Source organism: Acinonyx jubatus, chromosome A2 (genome assembly GCF_027475565.1).
Source record: "Acinonyx jubatus isolate Ajub_Pintada_27869175 chromosome A2, VMU_Ajub_asm_v1.0, whole genome shotgun sequence".
Taxonomy (NCBI): Eukaryota; Metazoa; Chordata; class Mammalia; order Carnivora; family Felidae; genus Acinonyx; species Acinonyx jubatus.
The window spans coordinates 21,166,194-21,189,265 of NC_069383.1; the positions used below are offsets into that span (position 1 = coordinate 21,166,194).

At 45.6% G+C, this 23,072-nt stretch overlaps 1 long non-coding RNA gene across 1 annotated transcript in view; it reads right to left on the bottom strand.

Annotated features, from left to right (window-relative positions):
* The window catches only part of LOC113604240 (uncharacterized), a 144,994-nt gene that overhangs the window by 12,470 nt on the left and 109,452 nt on the right, over positions 1–23,072 (bottom strand). Inside the window, exons 3-4 of the long non-coding RNA XR_003426122.2 lie at positions 2,291–2,469; positions 1,500–1,653 (exon numbers count right to left, since the gene is read on the bottom strand). This is a non-coding gene — a long non-coding RNA (uncharacterized LOC113604240). The remainder of the gene's footprint in view (positions 1–1,499; positions 1,654–2,290; positions 2,470–23,072) is intronic.

Sequence of the window (23,072 nt, forward strand, 5' to 3'; positions counted from 1 at the left end):
GCTATCATATCTACCTGGGTCCTCAAGTGAAGAAAATTTGCAGCCAATCCACAATGGACATACAGTGTGAGTGATAAGTCAACTTCTCTATTATATACTATTGAGATTTGAGGGTGATCTGTTACCATGCAGATTAGTCTCATCTGACCGACACATTCATTCTATGGTGCGATCTGACCCCCGACCACTTCTCCAAACTCGTGCCTTACCTTCCATTCCCTCACCCACTACATTCCAAACACCGTGGACTTCTTTCTCTTCCTTGAACATGCCATGTTTGCTCTCACCTCAAAGCCTTTGCATGTGCTGTTCCCTCTGCCTGGACTGCTTTTCCTCCAAGGTCTTCACACAGCTGGCCCTTCTTCATTATCCAGATCTTGGTTCAAATACTAACCTCTTAAGAAATGCCTGCCCTGAACCCCATCTGATGTACCCCCCCCTCCAGGCATTCTTTGTTACGTTACCCTGTCTTATTTTGCGTCTGCCCACTAGTTTCTTATTTGTTTTCCCTCCTTGGGAATGAACGCTCCATGAAAGTAGAGATCTTGCCTGTCACAATCACTGCTGTATCCCCAGACACTGGAAGGCCACCTGACACATAAAAGACACTTGTAAGTATCTGTGTCATGAAAAATACACGTCTCTCCTCTCCTAAACTTTAAACCCATTTTCAACTGCCAACTGCACACCTCTTCCCTGAGTTCCTGACTCAACAGACCCAAAGCAGGATTCATGATGCTGTCCCCTCTTCGCGCACTCCAATCTCCTCCTCATCCTAGTTCCCAATTAATGACCCCATCGTTCACCCTGCCGCCAAATTACACACCTTGGGTGCTTTCCCGCCCCTCCCCCTCACTCCCTTCCCCCCGACTCCCAATCAGTCACCAGGCTGACTCTCTTTTTTCAACCTCTCTCTAATCCACTTCATCCTCATTCCGACGCACCTGCCCTCACTCAGGCCCTCATCATCCCTGGCCTGGATTATCACAGTCTCTGCAGAACAGAGTTCCCTGTTTCCAATTCTCTCCCCTCCCATCTGTGCCGCACACTGCCACCAGAATTATCTTTCTAAAATCTGATAATGTCACTCCCCTGTTTAGAAGGATTTAAAACGAGCTCTGGGAGAAAGTTTAACCCCTTAGAGGCCATGAGATACCTCTGCGTTCTGGCACCTGCCAACTTCCCAGTGTGTCTGCCACCCACGGCCGGAGCCCTCACCCCATCCAGCCACGCTGACCAGGGCAGCAGATCCCATGTACGTTTGCGCTCACCGCTCCCCTGGGATGCCCTTCCCTCCTTTGCCCCTTGCCTCCCCAAACACACATACGCACGAACACACACGTGTGCACACACTCCCATCAGCGCCCACCTACTAAGAGCCATCGCTCTCAGTTATCATCACTCCCTCCCTTCACTCCCCCCGTGTAGCCCCTCCCAACTCCTCCGTACCCTCCTCCCGAAAACAAGAAAATAGCTCTCATGATGAGCTGGATGCGAACCTCTCTTGTAAGATCACATGGCACCGTGTGCGCTTCCGGAACAGGTGTGTGAGTTGCTCAAGGGCTGAACAAGCAGCCTTTCTTGTTTGACTCCCCAGTGCTTCACACTCCCGACAGACACATAGCACGTGCTCAGTGAATCTTGTTCCGGTGACTAGACGGATGCATAGAGAGAGAATGATAGATGGACTAATTACACTACGGAGCACTCATCTGCGTGACATGACCAGGAAGAGAATGCAAATGACAGTTGAGTCAACTCTTCGTGTCAGTTCTGTCCTGAGAAAGCTATCCCACAAAATGGATACTTGCTTAGTGTAACAGGAAGAGGGCCCCAGGCTTTTAGGAGCCCTCAGCTCCCGGCCTCACCAGCACGCTGACCGATGGCTCCTAAGCTCTCTGTCCTGGGTGTCCTCGTTTACGGCTGCTATAGCTTTCTCCCACGTGTGGATTGCAAGAAAGGGCTTTCCTAACATTGCTCCCGTTTTACAGATTCTAAAAGGGGAATACAGTGATGTCCCCAAACCGCACAATTGGAAAGCAGCAAAGTTAGAACTTGAACTAGGGGTCTCTGTAAGCTGTGTGTCCTCCTCACCCACCTGGGCCACCTTCTCCTCCAAGAACACCAGTAAGTGGATTATCTCTCTTGCCATCACCTCTAAGAAGCCTTAATGCCAATACTTTCTTCCCTGAGGCTGTCTTGAATTGCTTTCCCCACCTAACCTCTCACTGTCCCAAGCGCCTATTAGGCCCAGCCTCTGGGGAGTGGGCCAGGACCCCTGGCTCCTCACCCAGGAAACAGAGGCTCCCCTCCAACGGAGAGCAGCAAGATCCTCAGCACGGCCGCTCAGAAGTCAGGCTGTCATTTCAGAAGATTCAGGTTCCAACTTAATACTATTTGAGGCTCAAAATAACCCCTCCAGTCTTCCTGCTTATTTCTAAATGCAGTTCTTAACAGTAATGATGGCACCTGTGGGGGAGGAAAAAGAAGGGATTTAGGCTGAGAGTTGGTTTCATGTCACCTAAAAGGATTATCTTATACCATCAGAAAGATAATTCCCCTCCTACTGGGGGAGGACGGATTAGGTCTCTACTTGAGATGGTACTTTATGAAAAGATTACTAAAAGATTATAGGACAAAATGGATACATTTGACAACATCCGCTAGGGCTGGGTTTTTTGGCCGAGAAACCATTGTTATTTATGCAATTAATAGATTGTTTGCATTGATCGATGCTCATCTCGAGGCTGTCAACTAGGAGTGTCTACACAATCCTTTGGTGGAATTTCCTTCCCCACCCCCACCCCCCGATTTTTGACGAAGAATGACACAAAATGACACCGCCTCCATGAAGTCATCCCTGGTCTCTCCACTTAGAAGTGGACACTCTTGGGGCACCTGGGTGGCTCAGGTGGTTGAGCGCCAACTCTTGATTTCAGCTCAGGTCATGATCCCAGGGTCATAGGATCAAGCCCCATGTCCACTTGGGATTCTCTCTCTCTCTCTCTCTCTCTCCCCACCCCCCCATCTCTGAAGGTGTTATCACCATGCTGTTTTGTGTGGGAACTCCACTTGCCTGTGCCTTCTCCTCCTGGACCTGAAGCTTCTTACACACATCGTTACTCGGGGCCCATAAGGCTGTGCATACACCAGACAGTGAAAAATGTAAAGGCTCCTCTGTGCCCCCCAGGTCTCAGGTATCCCCCCAGGCGGCATAGGGAAGGAAGGTCTTGGAGGCTGGCAGGGTCACGAGGGCACTGGTGTTGCTGGGGTGGGGCTCTGCCAATCTGAATCCTGCCAATGGCTACGCAGTCTTTCAGCCCCTCCCCTGTCACTGCCCTCCAGCCCACGCCAAACTAATGCCAGCCCTAACCCGCATGCCTCAAACTCTTCCCTGCATGAAACAATTTCTTCAGCCTGGACTGCCCTTCCCTTCTTAGTCCTTCTCCATCCCATGAATTCCTCCTCTGCTCCTTTAGACTCAGCACAGATTACAGGTCCCCTGTGAAGCCTTCTCTGATGCCTCTAATAGATTCAGGGCATCCTTGTTTTCCTAGTGTACGTTATCTGAGACCTAGAAATGCAAAAATCACCATATCTGAAAACATTCACTAATAAACGGCTACTCATAATAAATACTACTTAACAACTTTTTACTGAGAGCCCATTACGTGCCAGGCACTGATCCCCATACTTGGAATACAGCAGTGAAGGAAACAAATACCCCCGCCCTTGTGGGCTCACACTCCCACAGGGGGCAGAGGGACAGGATATCCATGCAAAATAAACACAATGACAAGTAAACTAAGTAACATGTTAGAGGTTGATAAGTGTGTGCAAAAAGGAAAAAGAAGAGGAGGATAAAGGGGATGGAGAGAGTTGAAGGCGGCAGGCGAGAGGCTAGGGCAGGGCTGAATGGGGTTTTCTGGACAGGCCATCTTCAAGAACTCAGAGAAGGTGGGCACCTGTGTGGCTCAGTCAGTTAAGTGTCCGACTTCAGCTCAGGTCATGGTTTTGCGGTTTGTGAGTTCGAGCCCCATGTCGGGCTCTGTGCTGACAGCTCACAGGCTGGATGGAACCTGCTTTGGATTCCGTGTCTCCCTTCCTCTCTGCCCCTCCCCTGCGCGCTCTCTCTCTCTCTCAAAGAGGGAAGCAGCAGAGGACCGCACACTGCAAGGAGTGTCCAATAAGCAGCTAGAAACGAAGCCAAAGTGGAAACCACGTGCAGAGCCTGGTCGAGGAGGAAGGAGAGATCGTCCCCGTCTAACACTGCCACCATGGAAACAGAATGGACACTAGGAGTCACTGACTCAGCCACGCAGAGGGCATAGGAGGGCTTTGCAAGAGCAGGTTTGGTGGGAGGACCACAGTGAGAGCTGACCGAAGTGAACTTGACAGAGAGTGGGGAAATGAGAATTTGAAGACAGTGGGTGTAGACAACTTTTGAGGTTGCTGCAAAAGGGAGCAAAGGGACATGAACTGGAGAGGAAAGGCATGCCAATGAAAATAATCTAATAGAACGCAAAGCGCCGATGCCACAGCACAGGGGGGACTTTTGCTAGAGCAGAGGAGGCTGACAGAACACGTGCACGTGTGCACAGGCCATGGAGAGTCCTCACTCCCCATGGAACCGTAGCTCCGTCCATATTCACCATGTTAGGGACTTGGTTCATTCATTCATTCATTCATTCATTCATTCATTCCCCTCTACCTGCCTGGTCGGGTGCTAGGCACTAGGGAGGCACCGCACAGACAGGGGCAATGGTCTCTGCTCTCCTGTAGGTTACCTGCTAGCGGGGGATGCTTGGACGCAAAAGACAAGGACATTTAGTATCTCCTATAATAAAAGTCCTGATAAATGTTCACATTATGTCATTATTATAGCTTCAATCAAAATGTGTCACCATTGTCTGTCCCCTACACTGAGAGCAGTTTTCTTTAAAGGCGTAATATTTATCACTCCAGCACCTAACACAGTTTCCGACACAGGCAAGGAACTTGTGAAATGCTTGTTGAATGAATACGTGAAAAACCTGAGAGATGAGGGGAAATCCTCTTTTAAAACTCCTCCGTAACAGTCACCTATGTGAGATACTAAGCTACACTTTTCAAAAACAAAACATCCCCGTGACATCTAACACCTCTGTGCAAGCAGTTCCTCACGCTGAAGTATGGAGCAGTTTCCTTGGACACTTTTGACAACCAGCTAAGATGGACTGTCCCTTATCAATTGGATTTTTCCATGGAGTGGGATGAAGTGGAGAGCTGGGAGGGACAACCTGGAAACTGAGGCACCACCAGGTAACAGAAGACTAGACGTCCCGGTCCCGTGGTTGGTCCTGCTTCAGCATGACGACATCAAATACCACTGGAGGGGGCGTGGGTGGTGGAGCACGAAGGGCGAGAGAGAAGAGAGTTTGAGGACACTTAGAATCCCCTTGGCTGATGGTCCTAAGCTGCATCCCAAACCATTTTTAGGTGGCAGGAAACAAAGCTTCTAATTCTAAATTGGTGTTTCTGATTGTTTTAATTAGTAGGCTGTCTATGTCTGATTAATTTTTTTGCCCTTCCCGGCTTCCCATCCGTGTATATATTTGGCATCATGCAAAAGCTGCTGGCCTTTAAGTGATGTGCTCTGTGTGTCTGGAGATGGGCCATCAAGGAAGAACAAGCAAGATAGCGATTTTTTGAAAAAGTGATGGGGAAGCTGGGGCTTGATCTTATTTCTGACCAATTTCCTGCTTTCTCTTTAAAAATACGAGTTCTGGATCATTGAAAGTTAGGTGGACTCATTTTTAAATTGTACCTTCTGTGACTGTAAGGAGAATTAACTTATAAACCGAAATCTCATCATGACACGAGTTTCAATATGAGATCCTGTCATCCTGGATCCATCCGACCAGGGACTTAACTGCTGAGGCCACCAAGGGAGCTCATTACTGAGACTTCCACTCTTTGTGGTCACACGGTTTGGATACCAGGGAGGGTCCCTTCAAGCTGATGAGGTACAGTGCATTGTGCAGACGGCTGGCCTCTACAAAGACCCACCTCGTGGCTGGTGGAGGCCAGCCTCCACCATTACTACTCGTGTGACTTTCAGCCCATACTTCACTCTCAGAGTGTGGGGCTTTTTCTTGATTTTTTTTAATTGAGTAAAATACACATAGTATTTATTAATTTAACCAATCATAAGTGGATAATTCAGTGGCATTCCATACATGCACAATGTTGTATAGCCAACACCATTGTCTATACCCAAAACATTTGCATCACGAACAAAACCCTTGTGCCCGTGAAACAGGAACTCTCCCTTCCTCCCTCCCCAGCCCCTGGTAACATGTATTTAATTTCCTGTCTCTGTGAATTTGCCTACGCTAGGTACCCCATATAAATAGAATCGTACAATATTTGTCCTTCTATGTCTGGACTGTTTCACTTAGCATAATGTCTTTCCAAGTCCATCCATGTTGTAGCAAGTATTACGATTTTATTGCTTTTTATGGCTGAATGTTATTCCATTATGTGTGTATGCCTCACTCTGTTTATCCATTCATCTGTTGATGGACACATGGGCTGTTTCCACGTTTTGGCTGCTACGAATATGGGTGTACAAGGATCTGTGTGAGTCCCTGCTTTCAATTCCTTTGGAGACATACCTAGAGGTGGAAATACTGAATCATACAGTAGTTGTAGTGACCTTTTGAGAAAGTGCCAGAACGTTTCGCAAAGTGGCTGCACAATTTGATGCCCCACCACCGATGCGTAAGGGATCCAATTTACCCCACATTCTCACCAACACTTGTTATTTGCTGCTGCAGCTGCTGCTGTTTTTATAGCCAGCCCAGTGGGTGTGAGCGGGATCTCACTGTGGTTTTGATTTGCAGTTCCCTGATGACTAATGATATTGGGCATCTTTGCAAAGCCCTAGATTTCATCTACAAAACAATAACAAATATCTGTTCTGCTTACTTCAGGATTTGGTGACAGCGGCACACGACACCAGGGAGGTGAATGCACTTTGCAACACTCAATGCAAGTTACTAATAAGATGACGCTGCCACACAAGGCACTGATGTGTGACTTTTCCTCGAAGTTTGGGTGCTTTGGAACAAAAGCAGAACTGTGCAGTGCGTGAGGGCAGTAAGAGAGGACAGGTGTCTCGTTCTCACTGGGCAGCCCGAGCCACTCCCACATCTTCAACTGCTGAAGGCTAAGTTCTGATAACACCCTCTTGCAGGTGTTTCCAGATGTTTACAGGGGCTCCCAGCCTGAATGTCAACCCTCCCTTAGCTGCTGTTCTGGTGCTACGGAATGGAATAGGGTCTGAGAAAGATTTTGAAATTTTTTTCCAGGCACATTTATGTGTGGATTTGACCTTGCAGTTTTACATGGTCTTATACCACCAATACCAACCTGACACTGTGACCATGTGACCTGAGAAGACTTTTATATTCTGGCTTGTGAGGTCATACAAACACCAATGATTCAAATGTCACTGGCTAGAGCTTAATCAGAAGCTCAGAACACCATCAGATGCCCCTAGGCAAAGTGTTTCTAGAAATTCAGGCCCACAAGAATCATCCCACCGGGCATCCCATGGCCCAGAGCCCGCATGGTGCTCTGATTGAAATCAAAAATGGGGAGAATGTCTCTCTCCTCCACTCTGGATACCTGGGGAAGTGCCCCGACCTCACACACCCCTTGGAAAGAATGACCCTGAGGACTTCCGTCCACACCACAGGCTGCAGACCCCAGTCTGTGAGTCAGGAGGAGCAGACCCCAAGCTGTCTGTCTATACCCCATCTCCCTCCTTCTCTGGCTTCTCACCCCATGCCCATTCTCCTATCCCTGGTGTGGCTCCTGCCTCACCTCCATTCTGTACGGACCAGTCAGGGATACCACAGTGCAGTACAGAAGCCAAGGTCACGTGTTCTGCAGTCAAGACAACCAGGGTTTCAGTGACAATTGCACTAGTTAACACACTGCAGCCTTGGCCTTGGGGCTTACCTCCATAAGCCTCTGTTTCCCCAGACGCTAACCAGGAACAAGGAGACCTTCTTTCAGAGTTGGTATGAGAATTAAGGGTTTAGGGTAGCAGCCGGCACGTGGCATGGCTTGGTCAACATTAAGTAACTTTATTTTTATATATATTTTTTCTTGCAGTTGCTCCATGACTAAATCCAACCAATTCTCACCCCTCCGCCATTAATATCTCGGACTAAGTCCCCACCATCTCTTGCCGGATGGCTCTAAGAGCCTGCTTACGTTTGCTCCTGCTTCCCCACGGTGAGCTTGCACACAGCAGATGGAATGCACCTTTCCAAATTAAGTCAGGTTACGTGCACCCTCCACATAAAACTCCCGTCACCTTAGGATAAAGCCAACCCGCCCTCTCCGCCCCTGCCTGTTCCTCCTCCCTCCCCTCCCCACCCTCTGCTCAGCCTCCAAGACCACCTTGCTTTTCCCAGGTCCACTGTCTTGTGGCCTATTCCTTGCTGTTCCCGCTGCTGGGACTGGTCCCCCATGTCCCTTAAGTCTCTGCTCGAATGTTCCACTTTGTCCTTCCTCGTCCACCTTATCTACACTACATGCCCCTCCCCCAGGGACACTCTCCGTTCCCTTGCCCTGTTTAAGTTCTTCATTGTACTGGTTACGGTCTGAATGTTTGTCTCCCCAACAGACTCTTAACGCTGAAACCCCAATGCCCAATGTGATAGTGTCAGAAAGTGGGGCCTTTGGGGGGCTGCTTGGTCATGAGGATGGAACCCTCACAGATGGAATTAGTGTTCTTCCAAGAGAGACCCCCAAGAGTCCCTCGTGCTTTCCGTCACATGAGGACGCAGCAAGAAGTCAGCAGTCCACAACCCAGAAGAAGGCCTTCGCCAGAACCCTACCACGCTGGTACCGTGATCTTGGACGTGCAGCCTCTTGAACCGTGAGAAACACGTTTCTGTTGTTTATATGCCATCCAGTCTATGGCATTTTGTTATGGCAGCTCGAACAGACTAAGAAAGTACTTATCACTATGTAAAATCATACCAACTGTGCATTTATTTAATGCATGGTATTTATTTTGTGCAATATCAATTTAATGCATAGACTAACACCCTCCTAATGGTTCCTGTCTCTTTATGGTGCTTTATTCATCTGAAGAGCATTTATCACCATCCATGTGTTACTCATTTCTGCCTTTTTCTTACTTACAGTCTGTCTCAGAACGCAGTCTCCCTAAGGGCAGGACTCTTGCCCAGTGCCTATCCGTGCTCAGTATGGAGCAGGCCTTCAGTAAATATGTGTTGAATTAGTGAAGAAACTTGCACCCACTTCCTGTCTCCTTTCTAAAACACAAGTTGCCTCTCTGGATCCATACCCCTATCCTCCACATCCCAGTTCTCCCCGTGTGGGAGGCTGGCTCATCGCTGGTTTGGAAGGCCTCTCTAATCTCTGGGCACCAGCAATGCAGATTTATTTCAAGTCAACACAGGCCATGTTGGAGCAGCTGGTGAGAAAATTCACCGCTTGTTCAGTGCTCTGGGTTCATGGTCATCAGATACGGGGCCAGCCATGTGGACACGCAGTGTCTCAGAGGGGCCTTTGAGGAGACGGCAGCCACAGGCCAGCATCCCTTCCCTGGCATCAAGGTTGCAGACTGCTGTAAAAAGAGTGGAGCCTTGACAAAATGGCCTGGTACCTCTCTGGGCTCAAGAGCAGCGTGCCCAGGGGCCCCTCCACCCTGCGCCTGCGCACAGACTTGCAGGAGATTCTCTTCAAGTGCCCAGGAATGTGGCCTTAACTCCTGGCCCATTCGGGCCTTCATCTTTTCCATTTTGAGCTACTAACACAACACGCTCTCAGCCAGCATACACAAATTGCTACCTCTGCGTGTGCGTGTGGGTGGTAAAATATACATAAGGTTTATCACGTTAGCCATTTTAAGTGCACAGGTAAGTGGCATTACGTACATTTGAGAACTTGATCCTTCGGCCTCATTTGGCTCAGGTATAACATCTTCCCTACTGACACAAGTCTGCCTTCCCCTGAGGGTCCTTCTTCCACCCTGGTCACTTCCCCATCTTCTTTGCAAGCATCTCCTCATTATCTGCCCACCAAATGTTAGCATTTCCCAGGGCTTAGCCTACTGATCTTCTCTACACCCTTTCTTGGATGATTATACACATTCTTGCTGCTCTAAGTACCGTCCATAATTTGATGGCCTGCAAATTTAGATCTGCAACTCGCATCACTCCTCTTGAGTTCCAGACTCATACACACAACTACCTCCTTGAAATGCCCACTTGGATGTCTCATGGGCATCTCCTAGTTAACAAGGCCAACACTCAATCCTCAATTTGTCCCCCTCAAATCTTCATGCTCCTCTATAAATGGCACCACTATCCACATAATTGCTTAACTAAGGACACGAGGCCACCTCCTGAATTATAATCTGTCTCTCTGCCTTCAGTTCAATCCACTACCAAGTCCTGTTGGTTTTGCTTCTCCCTCCAAAGTATTTCTTGACTCCATCCACCTCTCTTCCAGTTGCTTCCAAATACATGACTCAACCCATCACCAGCTTTCACCTGGATGGCCTCCTCCCCAGATGTTCTCATTTCTGGTCTTGCACATCCACAACCTATTATCTGTGCAGAAATTAGGTCATGGGACATGCCTCCTCCCTAAAACCTTTAATGGTTTCTCATTATACTGCAAATAAACACAAATGTCTCATCATGGCCGATAAATCCTAAGTGATCTGGGCCTTGCCCAATGCTCTAAGCTCATTCTGTAGCTGTCTCCTCTCCCCCTACACTCCTTTTTCCCTTGAACATACAGGACTCTCCACTTCATGGACTCTTGCCCAGTGCCTGTCCGTGTTCAGTATGGAGCAGGCCTTCAGTAAATATGTGTAGAATTAGTGAAGAAGCTTGTACCCACTTCCTGTCTCCTTTCTAAAACACAAGTTGCCTCTCTGGATCCATACCCCTATCTGGGTTTGCATATACTCATCTGTTTCCCGAGAGATACATTCACCTGCTCTCCCCCTGGTTGCCGCTTTCTCCTCCTTCAGAACTCGGTTGCATGTTATGGCTTGAGAGAGGTTTCCCTGACCACCCTAATTAGCTACATCTTCTACCTCTGCATTCTGGTCACTTCTTTGCTGGCATGTATTACAATTTATGTTCAGTTGATCATTTGAATATATTTTTTACACCGCCTTAGTGTCAGACACTAAGGTAGGCCCAGGGGATACAACTGTAAACAAAATCTGATATAGCCCATACTCTAATAGAGCTTTAACTGTAGTAAAGAAGAAATATACTAATTTCTGTAAAAAAATCACCACTGTGAGTGTGTAATACAAAGGGCCTTAGCACTACAAAGAAATTTCTACTTCAGAACATAATTAAGAAGCTAGCCATGGACTATGATGTGGGTAGGCTTCCCCAGACAAGTGACAGGCTTCAGCCGGCATCTGAAGGATTAGCAGGGGTTAACCAGGCAAGAGGGAGGAGAGTGGCTTTCCAGGCAGAAGGAAGAACTTATGCAAAGATCTTTCAGGAAGATGGAGCAAAATGCTAGGAAGGTCAGGGTGGCAGCTGCGGAGAATGAAGCAGAGAAAGGTGTGTGACATAACTGGGGAGCTAGCCTGGAAACACCACGCTGGGATTCGTATGCTCCAGCAAGGAACATGGGTCAATCTCAGGAAGCAAAAGGGAGCTGTTCAAGGGTTGTAGGTATGAGGTAGGTTAGAGGTCTGGACTCACATGATGGCATCTGCTTTTGCAGAAGATCACTCTAGCTACAGTGTGGGAAGCAGCTTGGGGAGGCTGTAGGAGAGCTGAGACACCAGAGGGTAGCTTTCGGGCTGGCTTGGGGAGCCGTGATGGTGGCAGGCATCCTGGTGGCAGGATGGTGGCAGCAGAGGCAGGGAGAAGAGGACAGACACAGTGGGAGGATATTCAGAAATCAAATCAATAGGGATTGAAGGTAGACTCGATAGACTTGATAGAAAGAGAAGAAAGGTTCAAGGAAAACCTGTAGATTTCTGACTTAATGGACTGCACGACCACTCACTGAAATAGGGAACACTGAAAATGAGAAACAGAAAATTAGACATGAACTGGGCAGGGGTTCTCAGAGGGAGGTGATCATGAGTTGAGTCTGAGGTACCTTCGGGAAATGCAAATGGAGATAACGTAGGATTGAGAAGCAGTGGTACAGCAGACTTGAGTCAGCAGCCCCGCACAGAGGTGTGAGCTGAAGCTCTAACTTAGGGGTTCACTGATGTATATGCAAGGGACTGAAAATCTGTGCCTCACCCCCCCCCCCCCCGCCTCCGCCAAAAGTCATATTTGAAATCTTAAATCCCAGTGGGGCCCTTGGGAGGCAATTAGTTCGTAGCATGGAGCCCTCGTGAATACGATTAGTGCCCTCATAATCAAGGTGAACCCCATGGTTTTGAGTCAGAGGAGCTGAGAAGGTGGAGTTTATCTTTAGCTGAGATGAGAGAGTCTGTAGGAGGGGAAAGGTTTTGAGTGAAGATCACTAGCTCGGTTCTAGCCTGTTAAGTTGAAGGCGCCTAAGAGAGCTGTCGCGTGGCTATTGAGGTAAGGAGTTCCAAAGAGTCGAGGTGACCTCATCCGATCCCATTGGTTTTAAATACCATCTATGTAAGTGCCATCTATGTGCTGATGGCTCAACATTTTCTACCTCCAGCCCTGAGAGTAAGGGTGAAAAAGAGAAGAGGTCTGAGCATGAGGCCCTGGGACATCCCCAGGTTTAGAGGGCAGGAAGATGAGCGAAGCCAGCAAGGAGACCGAGAAGGAGAGACCAGAGAGGAGGAGAGCCAGAAGGGGTTGTCTCAGAAGCCAAGAGAAGAAAACCCTTCAAGATGAGGGATGGAACCACTGAATTAAGTACAGCTGATAAGTCCAAATACATGAGAACCAAGGAATATGGTCACTTGAATAGCAGTGTGGACATCACAGTTGACCTTGAAAAGATTTGTTTCCACAGTAACCCCCAGAGGAGAAAGACTGGGGCCAGTGGGTCCAGACAACTTTTCTAGGAGTTTCACCGTGAAGCAAAGGAGATGAATGGAGTGGTAGCTGGAAGAGAGAGTGAGGCTCAAAATAGACTGGAGGTTTTTTTTTAAATGGAAGAAATAGCAACATATACGCACGCTGATGGGAATGGTTGGCATAAATACAGGAGTAAAGTGAATCGTGAATACAAATGAATAATTCAGGACAGAATGGTGGGAACTGCTGTCGCAATGCTCTTGAGTAGGAGAGGGGAAGGGAGCAAGTCCTCAGGTGGAGGGGCCGGTGGAAGGCTGAAGCAGAGCCCTACTTCATTGCTACTGGCAGGAAACAGGACAGCAATGTGGGTAGGTGGATCCATATGCAGGTGGGAGCTTTTGCAAGTTCTCTGCCAGTGGTGTTAATTTTCTCAGTAAATTGGGGGAAAAGAGCATCAGTGGAAAGTGAAGAGAGGGATGGAGAGAAGGGGGGCTGAGAAGAGAGAGGGAGACACAAGGGTCATCTAGGAGAGGGAAGGACAAACAGAGCAGGAGGTACAGGATAATTGCTGGGCAATGTTATGGCTCCACATAAGGTTAGTGATCAAATATTTACCGTGACCTTGAAGATTAGGGGGTTTATTTATTTATTTATTTATTTATTTATTAATAATATGAAATTTATTGTCAAATTGGTTTCCATACAACACCCAGTGCTCGAAGATTAGGGGTTTTAAATTATTGATCTTGAAGGTGGAACAGATTCAGGTGATAACAGGTTATACTTGCAGACATGAGTGATTGAGATGGAATGAAAGAGGGTATTTGGTATTATGGTTCTGCTCATTGGCTCATCTCCGGGCAGGAACTATGCCCCTCCTTTACCACTCAGTGCCCACTACCCTGAGTACCTGTCTCAAAGGAGGTGCTCAATAAACACTGGATAAAATACAAACATTTTACAAATTACAAAATATTTCCCATATTACATTCTGCTCTCTCCTCCTCTCCACATCCCTGTTCTTTGTCTTCCACACTGACTCTTAAAGGTTACTTATGAATTCAACATCACATTTAAACCACATCCATATTGGGGCGCCTGGGTGGCTCAGTTGGTTGAGCGTCCGACTTCGGCTCAGGTCACGATCTCACGGTTTGTGAGTTCGAGCCCCGCATCAGGCTCTGTGCTGACAGCTCAGAGCCTGGAGCCTGCTTCTGCTTCTGTGTCTCCCTCTCTCTCTGCCCCTAACCCACTCACATTCTGTCTCTGTCTCTGTCAAAAATAAATAAACATTAAAAAAAATTTTTTTAAACACATCCGTATTTATGGATGATTACAGCAGTTTCTTGGAGAAGAAACCCAAGGACGAGCTTATGTGTAAAGTTAGGAAAGAGGCCATTTATTCACACCAGTCACTTATTTTATGATAACACAAAACTTTTTATAGGACCTTCTGGATTAAAGCATGTTCACAACTATCGTTACCTCTCATCTTCAGAAAAATCCCAAGAGGCAGGTGCAGGGATGGCATCATCCCCATTTGACAGGCAAGAGAATGGAGGAAAGTGCTTTTCCTGGACACATGGCCAGTTAGGGGCAGGGCAGGAGGAAAATCTGCTCAACCCCCACCCCGGCGCTGCACGGGCTGTTCACCTTGAAAGTTCTCGTGATTTTGCTGCTTCATGTGACCCCACTGCCCTTTGAATTTCTGATCTCTTTCGAGTGCCCTCACAATCTCTTTTTCTCCTGTTTCCAGCCTCCCTCCCGGGGATATATCTCAGATTTGGGAATGCGGGTTGGAAAATCCAGAGCTCAGGGACACAGCTGAAGACAAATTGGCAGGGTATGTGTCCATATGACGATTCAGCAGCTCCAAATCCAGTCAGTCACAGCTAAGGTTCTTTACAAGAAGTGGAGCTCCTGGGCTTGCACCCTTTGTCGCTTTGCCCCAACACCCCATCCCTACCAAGGGTCTGGGTGGTTGCCGACATCTATTTCTTTCCTGGAATCCCATGCTAAATACTTCTTACCACTTACTGTGTGATCACTGTGTGGGGGTGCTCTGTTAAATACCATGCGTATTACAACGTTTATTCTTTTACACTGAAAACACTGCAAAAAAGAGGATTCTTGCCCCACTTTCACACATAAGGAAACTAATGCAGAAGGAGGTCATAACTTGCCAGGGTCCCACAGCAATTAATTGGCAGGGCTGAGACTGGAACTCAAGTCTGAACCCAATGTCCTTGCTTTAACTGCCATTATACCGTCTCTCCATTTCTTGCTGAAGAGCAAGAAACAGAAGCAAATCAGTTAAATTTTTCATGTTAATTATTGCCTCCTCCCCTACCCTTACTGCAGAGCCAGTTTTCTCTAAGGTGACATCTCACCACAGGCTTGACTGGGGAACAGATCTACATATGAATGGCAGGTCCTGGCTGGAGATAACCAGTTAAACGGCTACTTCCTGCCACTGGGGGGAAGTAGGAAGAGAGAGAGAGAGAGAGAGAGAGAGAGAGAAAGTTACGGACCACCACAGTAGTCTAGGTGCTTTGTCCAGGACCCTGGTGAGGGAGGTGGGGCGCTGGGAGGGATGGACACTCCCACCGTCTTTCTCTAATGAGTTCCTCATCGCTGTACTTCCCCAAATGTATAGTATTTGCTACCCATTATAGTATTGTACGTACAGCTTGCCATCCCAGCCGAGACCTTAGTCGTGAGCATTATGACAAAGTATTCTGCTTTCTCCAACGGTCTTACCCTGACATGGTGGCCACCTGGGGCGTTCTTTTCACAATATGCCACAATCCAAAACTGAACTGCCAAAGAGCGGAGCGCTGAGAGAATGAGCAAACAGAGGTAAGCCTCACAGGCTTACCTGGAGATTCCCTGCGGGGTCCATGAGGCAGTTCCAGGCTCTCCCAGGCACCAAGGCAGGGAGCAAAGGGCTATGGACATCACATTTTGCTTACTGCTCCTCAAGATATACATTTCCGTGGGCAGCAGGGAGGAGATTACATCATCTTCTGGGTAAATACAGACATGTGATTCCTTTTCCTATTAAACTTAAGCCACATGACCTCAAATTGCATTTTACTTCCCACGAGTTGCTATATTTCTGAAGATTTCTGCAATAACCCTGGCATTACGCTTATAATGGAGACAGGTATGAAGCTTTCATTTGTTTTGCAGGGACAAGCTGGAAATAAGATGCCCGAGAAGGTAATGAAGTGGTGGGTGTGCAGTAGGAAAGATGTCGGCTCTAGAAGAAATGGCTTTCCCAGGTTGGAATCCCTCTAGCTGGTGTGTCTAAAAGCCATAAGCACAGATGCCGTGGTAGCAATTTGGATCATTAGTGGGATGTGCTGGGGGACCGCACTATGCTCAAAGCTGGCAGGAAAGATATTGGGCTGGTCTTAGGGAGCCGGGAAGAGCAATTCCACTCGTCTCAGCTACTTAGTAAGGAGAGAATTAACCCACACAGGGAGCCCGTCTAGCAATGAGTGAACCAGTCCTTTTCCTCGCCCTCAAAGCCCCGCTAAGTTGCTTTTCCTTTCAAGGGGAGTGATGGATTTCCAGGCATCACAAGGCAATCTCACTGTATTTAAAGAACATACGTGTTCTCAAAAATTTGCTTTCTGCAAATTAAATTTTCATATACCAAATCCTACTTTCCCATACCTTTTTTTATTATCAAATCAAGTAACGTTCTTGAGAGAATACGGTCAACCCACTCTTGGGAATACAACACAAGGCGAACGGCAGCACATTAAAAAACAAACAAACAAACAAAAAAACAGGAGTATTTTTTAAATAAAACTCTCAAAATAAGTTACATGTGATAAGTTTCTCAAAATAAGTTATAAACTATGAATGTAAGTAGCCAGAAATATCTGTCTCCTTGGCCAACAGCTTCATGGTCCAAAGGAAAACCCATAACGATAGCTGAGCTAAATAAAAGAGACTACTCTCTAGTCTTTTAGTCTCTAGAACAGTCTTTAAAAAAAAAAAAAAGAACCAGGGTGTTTGGATATTAAGCTATTGTCTCTGAGCTTTGTGATAGGGGTGCTTGCAGCTCCAAAAGCCACGTTCCCTGCTTAGCCAGCTGGATTCCCCATAGACTAGGTGATAGGGGCACTAGAGGGACACGGGGCGGCTGCCAGAGGAAGAAAGGATGTGACCCTCCATGTTTGCCTCACCAGCAGTGCCTCTGTATTCTGAAAGCAGCAGCTTGGTTCCAATTTCCAGTTTTCTCCATGCTCCCAGAACGAGCCTCATTGTGCTCCCTTACTTGCAATGATGTGTTGGAACAAGCTTGCTCAAGGAGAATTTCAGGGATTTTGTAAGCTAATTTTAAGCAAAATTGCTATTAAAAATTAAATTACATAAACTCAGTGTATTAGTTAGAGCTGTACTGTCAGAGCTGTGGTAACAAAGCACTCCAAATCAGGTGGCTTAAATAGCAGAAGTTTATTTTCTCACAGTTCTGGAGCCCAGAAGTCCAAGATCAAGGTGTCTTCAGGACTGGTTCTTTCTGAGGCCTAGGAAGAATCTGTTCCATGCCTCTCCCCTAGCTGCTGGTGGTTTGTTGGCGATCTTTGGCCTCTGTTGGCTCATGGAAGAATCACTCCTATCTCTGCCCTTATGTTCATGTGGTGTTTCCCCGTTGTCCTGTATGTCTCCAAACCTCCCTTTAGAAGGACACTAGTCATGTGTCCTAGGGCCCATCCTACTGACCTCGTTTTGACTTGATTACCTCTGTAGAGATCCTGCCTCCAAATAAGGTCACATTCTGAGATCCTGGAGGTAAGAACTCCAACATGACTTTTGGGGGGACATGATTGACTCCATAACCCAAACAAATTACAGAGAGGAAGAACAGACAACGATTTCCAGGGTTACAGAAGGGAAATGAAGGTGTGTCTATTAAGAGGCAGCAAAAGGGAGTTTCTTTGTGATGATGGGACAGTTTCATATCTAGATTGTGGTGCTTGTGGTTATACAAATCTCTCTAGGTGATAAAATGTCCTAAAATTGAACACAAAGACATAAAAAAAATGAGTAAATGCAAAAACTGGCCCAGGTCTGTACTCAAACTAATCATATTTTGCCAACGTATTTCCTGGTTTTAATGATGTACAGATGTCACCATTGGGGAAAGCTGGAGGATATCGCAATTGGTATAGGGGTACTGTTTTTGAAACTCCTGTAAGTCTATAATTATTTCAAAATGAAAAAGCCTTTTTAAAGAAATAACAGACCCCCCCAAACACACACACACACACACACACATAATCCAATTAAAAATGAGCAGAAGACCTGCGTAGACATGTCTCCAAAGCAGACATACAGATGGCCAACAGACACATGAAAAGATGCTCAACATCACTAATCATCAGGGAAATGCAAATCAAAACCACAATGAGATATCCCCTCATACCTGTCAGAATGGCTAGTGTCAAAAAGACAAGAAATAACAAGTGTTAGTGAGAATGTGGAGAAAAATGAATCCTCATGCACTGTTGGTGAGAATGAGAACTGGGGCAGCCGCTGTGGAAAACAGAATGGAGGTTCCACAAAAAAAAAAAAAGAGAGAGAGAGAGAGAGAAAGAGACTGAAATACCATATGACCCATTAATTCCAGTACTCAGTGAGAGAGAATGAGAGAGAGAGAGAGAGAGAGACTGAAATACCATATCCATTAATTCCAGTACTGGGTGAGGGAGAGAGAGAGAGAGAGAGAGAGAGAGAGAGACACTGAAATACCATATCCATTAATTCCAGTACTGGGTATTTACCCAAAGAAAACAAAAAACACTAATTCAAAAAGACATACGCACCCCTATGTTTATTTATCCCAGCATTATTGACATTAGCAAGATATAAAGGCAATCTAAATGTCCATCAAAAGATGATATATATCTTCTTTATCTGTTCACATACACAACGGAGTACTACTCAGCCATAAAAAGAGTGAGCCCATGCCACTTGAGACAACATGGATGAACACAGAGGGTATTCCGCTAATGCGAAAGAAGTCAGACAGTGAAGGACAAATATATGATTTCATCTATATGTGGAATCTAAAAAAAAACAAAACAAATGAACAAAGCAGAAACAGACCAATAAATACAGACCAAAAAAAAACCCCCAAACTGGTGATTGCCAGAGGGGGTAGAGGGATGAGAAAAATGGGTGAAGGGGGAGAGAGAGATACAGGCTTCCAGTCATGGAATGAATATGTCATGAGAATAAAAGGAACAGCATAGGGAATACAGTCAATGATACTGTGACACTATACCGTTGTATAGTGACAGACAGTAGCTACACTTGTGAACATAGCATAATTTACAGAGTTGCTGAATCACTGCGTCGTGCACCTGAAACTACAATAACATTGTGTGTTAACTATACTTCAATAAACAAGAAGTAAAATCTTAAAAAAAACCAACAAAGGTAACTGATATCCCAAACTCATTACTTCCTAAATATTTGCATTTTGCTGTCGTCTGTGCTCTGAGGTCCCAGTTCTGCAGATGCCTTCTTCCCAGCTTCCAACTTCTTCCCTTGTTGCCCCCAGCCACAGAGATGACAGCTGTTTCCCACAGTCGTCTATCTCTGTGCTGCCTCAGTGTTCCCTTTTGCCTTCTGTTCCCTAATACCTGCGTTAAGTAAATCCTTATATTAAATTCTCTGTTAATTATGTCTGTTGTTCTGACTGATAAAACAGTCAACACAAATGTTCTCCAAATGATGCAAATGGCTCCTATGATGGTAGAAGATAAAGCATTTTCATTTCCCAAAACTACCAGAAGCCCAGTCTACGTGCCTCTTCTGATTATACTAGGATTTCATTCTGGAAAATTGGCATTCCCAAAGGATGCTGGGAACAGAGCTTGCATGACCTCAAAAGCACCAGAGCAATAGCTGTCCCAATAGCCCAGATACATAAGATTATAAAGCAATCGGAGAATACTACTTTGTTTTAAAAATTAATAACGATTTTCTTTCTGATTATAAAGGTAATCCATGCTGCCTTGTACAGTAGAGTATAAAGACACAATACCAACATCCAGAGAGAGATAACCTTTAGTATTTTATGTGCTTTCTTCCATAATTCTTGTGATACGTAATATAAACAATTTGTATCTGTCTAAATGTGTAGCTTTTATTTATTTTTATTTTTTTAACGTTTTATTTTTGAGAGAAAGAGCGCGAGCAGGGGAGGGGCAGAGAGAGAGGCAGACACAGAACCTGAAGCAGGCTCCAGGCTCTGAGCTATCATCACAGAATCTGATGCAGGGTTTGAACCCACGAACCATGAAATCATGACCTGAGCCAAAGTTGGACGCTTAACCCACTGAGCCACCCAGATGCCCCTATTTTTTTTAATTTGTTTATTTTGAGAGACAGAGACAGAGAGAGAGAGAGAGAGAGAGAGAGAGAGAGAGAGAGAGAGAATGCACATGTGAGAGGTGGGCTGTGGACCAGAGAGAGAGGGAAAGAGAGAATCCCAAGCAGGCTCCATGCTCACAGCTCAGAGCCCAGTGCAAGGCTTGATCTCACTGTGAGATCATGACCTGAACCAAAATCAAGAGTTGGATGCTTAACCAACTGAGCCACCCAGGAGCCCCTAAATATGGAGCTTTTAAATATGTAAAATGAGATTGGGTTCATTTATAGATACTGCTACATTTTGAAGATAATTATCAACCACTCTTTTTCACTTTGATGAATAAATATAGGCTTTAGGCTTTCAGGGCAAGCTGAGAGAACACGGCTGGAGTTGGCAGATGGACTTATAATTCTCATCCCATGCCCAGCCCAGTCTTCAGAATGGGGTTCTCAAGGCAGACCCTTCCCTGGTCAGCTGCACATGGGATGATTTTGCTGCTTTGGACTCTCCGATCCCCAGAGCAGGGGCAGAGCCAACCTCAGAGGGCAGGCCTGGCCCCACCTTCTGCACACACACTGGGAGGCAGGAACAGAGCACCTGCCACCAGGGGGGGCAGACTTCTCCCCAGCATCCAGGTCTGTCCCCTGGGGAGCACTCAAACCCCCCCCCCCAAAGGAGGAATTAGGAGCAGTGGAGTCTGACAGCATTTATCTCACCTGCTAAGTAAATCATCCTTTCCACAGAGAAGCAAAGCGAGTGAGGACAAACACAGAGAGAAAAGCTGAATGTATTTTCTTGCCAAAGCTCCCTCTTGGCAACACAAGGTCCAAGGAATAGGAAACCCCTCACAGACAGTATTTGAATCACATTTTTTTTTCAGGTAGTGCTATATTCTGAGCTTATCTGTCATCAAAATATCTTCAAAAACATGACTTCATACTTTTGGAATTTTTCTTATTATAAAACAATACAAAGTCATTGTAGAAGTTTGAGAAATAAGGCAAGCTCCAAGAAGAAAATGAGAAGCATAGTTAATCCCAGGATCCCATATAACTACTGCTAGCATTCTGGCATAAATCATTCCTTGTACTATGCAAAGAATTACACGGCATATAGCGTTTGGTAACATGTTTTTCATTTAATGTACCTACAACACCTTTACATATTTTCTCATTCATCTGTTGCCGTGTAACAAAGTACATCAAAACTTCGTGATTTAAAAGGATAATTTAATTTTGCTCATGGTTTTGTGGATCAGGGCCCAACCACATTCCAGGAGACAGAGAAATAGTCTTCATCCTTCCAAGGTCATACAGCAGAAGAGCAGGTAGGATGGGAGGTAGCCATCTTTGGAAAATACAACATGCTGCGTGTTGTTAAAGATTCTTCTTTGTAACTGGAATAGCAGAATAGTATGTATTTTTAAATGTGTTCCTCATTGATTTAATGAATTTCAATCTTTGCAAAATTTAGAAACAGTACGGTAAACACCTCCATGATGAACATTCCTGTACATAAAACTTTATCTGCATCTCTGAAATTTTTATTAGGATAAATTATTCAAGGTGGAGTTACTGAGTGATAGAGTTAAAGCTGCTTGATATAAATGGCCAAATTAATTTCCAGAAAAACCCTAATTTAGATACACTTCACTTGAAAATACTTTGCTCTCTGAAAGAAAAATAGTCCCATCAATACTTTTCTTTGGAAATACAGTTGACTATTTTCATCTGTTAGTTTACTAGATACCTGAAATTTTTACTGAAGATTAATTAAACCTATAAATGAACCTGGGATAAACTGGTCTTTCTTCAGTATTCAGTCTTCTGGAAGTTTCGTGTTCTGCTCTTCCTTTGTATTCATCAGTGGAAACTTACTCGTTATTGAATCGTCCCTAGCACATTACACCTTTGTCATTGTTTTAGGTAGGATAAAACTGGAGGCACCTGGCAGCTCAATCGGTGAAGTGTCCGACTCTTGGTTTTGGCTCAGGTCATGATCTCACGGTTGGTGCATTCGAGCCCCATGTCAGGCTCTGTGCTGACAGCAGAGAGACTGCTTGGGATTCTCTCTCTCCCTCTCTCTCTACCCCTCCCCTGCTCACTCGCACGCGTGCACACTCTCCCTCTCAAAATGGCAATAAAATAAACTTAAAAAGAAAAGTTTAAACTGATTATCAATGTTAAATTGGGACAGCGATTATTTTGAATATTTATTCATAGTCATCCATCTTTCTAATTTGTTATTAGTTCCAATAACTGGTGAACTGCTTCGCTTAGGTTTTCTGGGTAGATAACTGTATTAACTACAAGTAGGGGCACCTTTGATCTCCTTTGCAGCCACCCAGCTTGTTTCCTATCTTTTTGTGTTAGCTAACATATCCAGGACAGTATTAATTAATACACTGACACAAGACATTTTTATCTTATTCTTGATTTTGAATAGACTACATCTGGTGTTTTCCCCTTAAATATGGTATATGCTATTGTTTAATATAAATAGTCTTTATCATTTAAAAACACCTCTATTTCTAGTTTACTATATCTGTTTATTCACAATTGGTACAGAAGTTTCTGAAATGCCTTCTAGACATCTACTGTGATGATGGAGATTTTCTCTTTAGACTTACTGATATACTCTTCTGTTTCCTAATA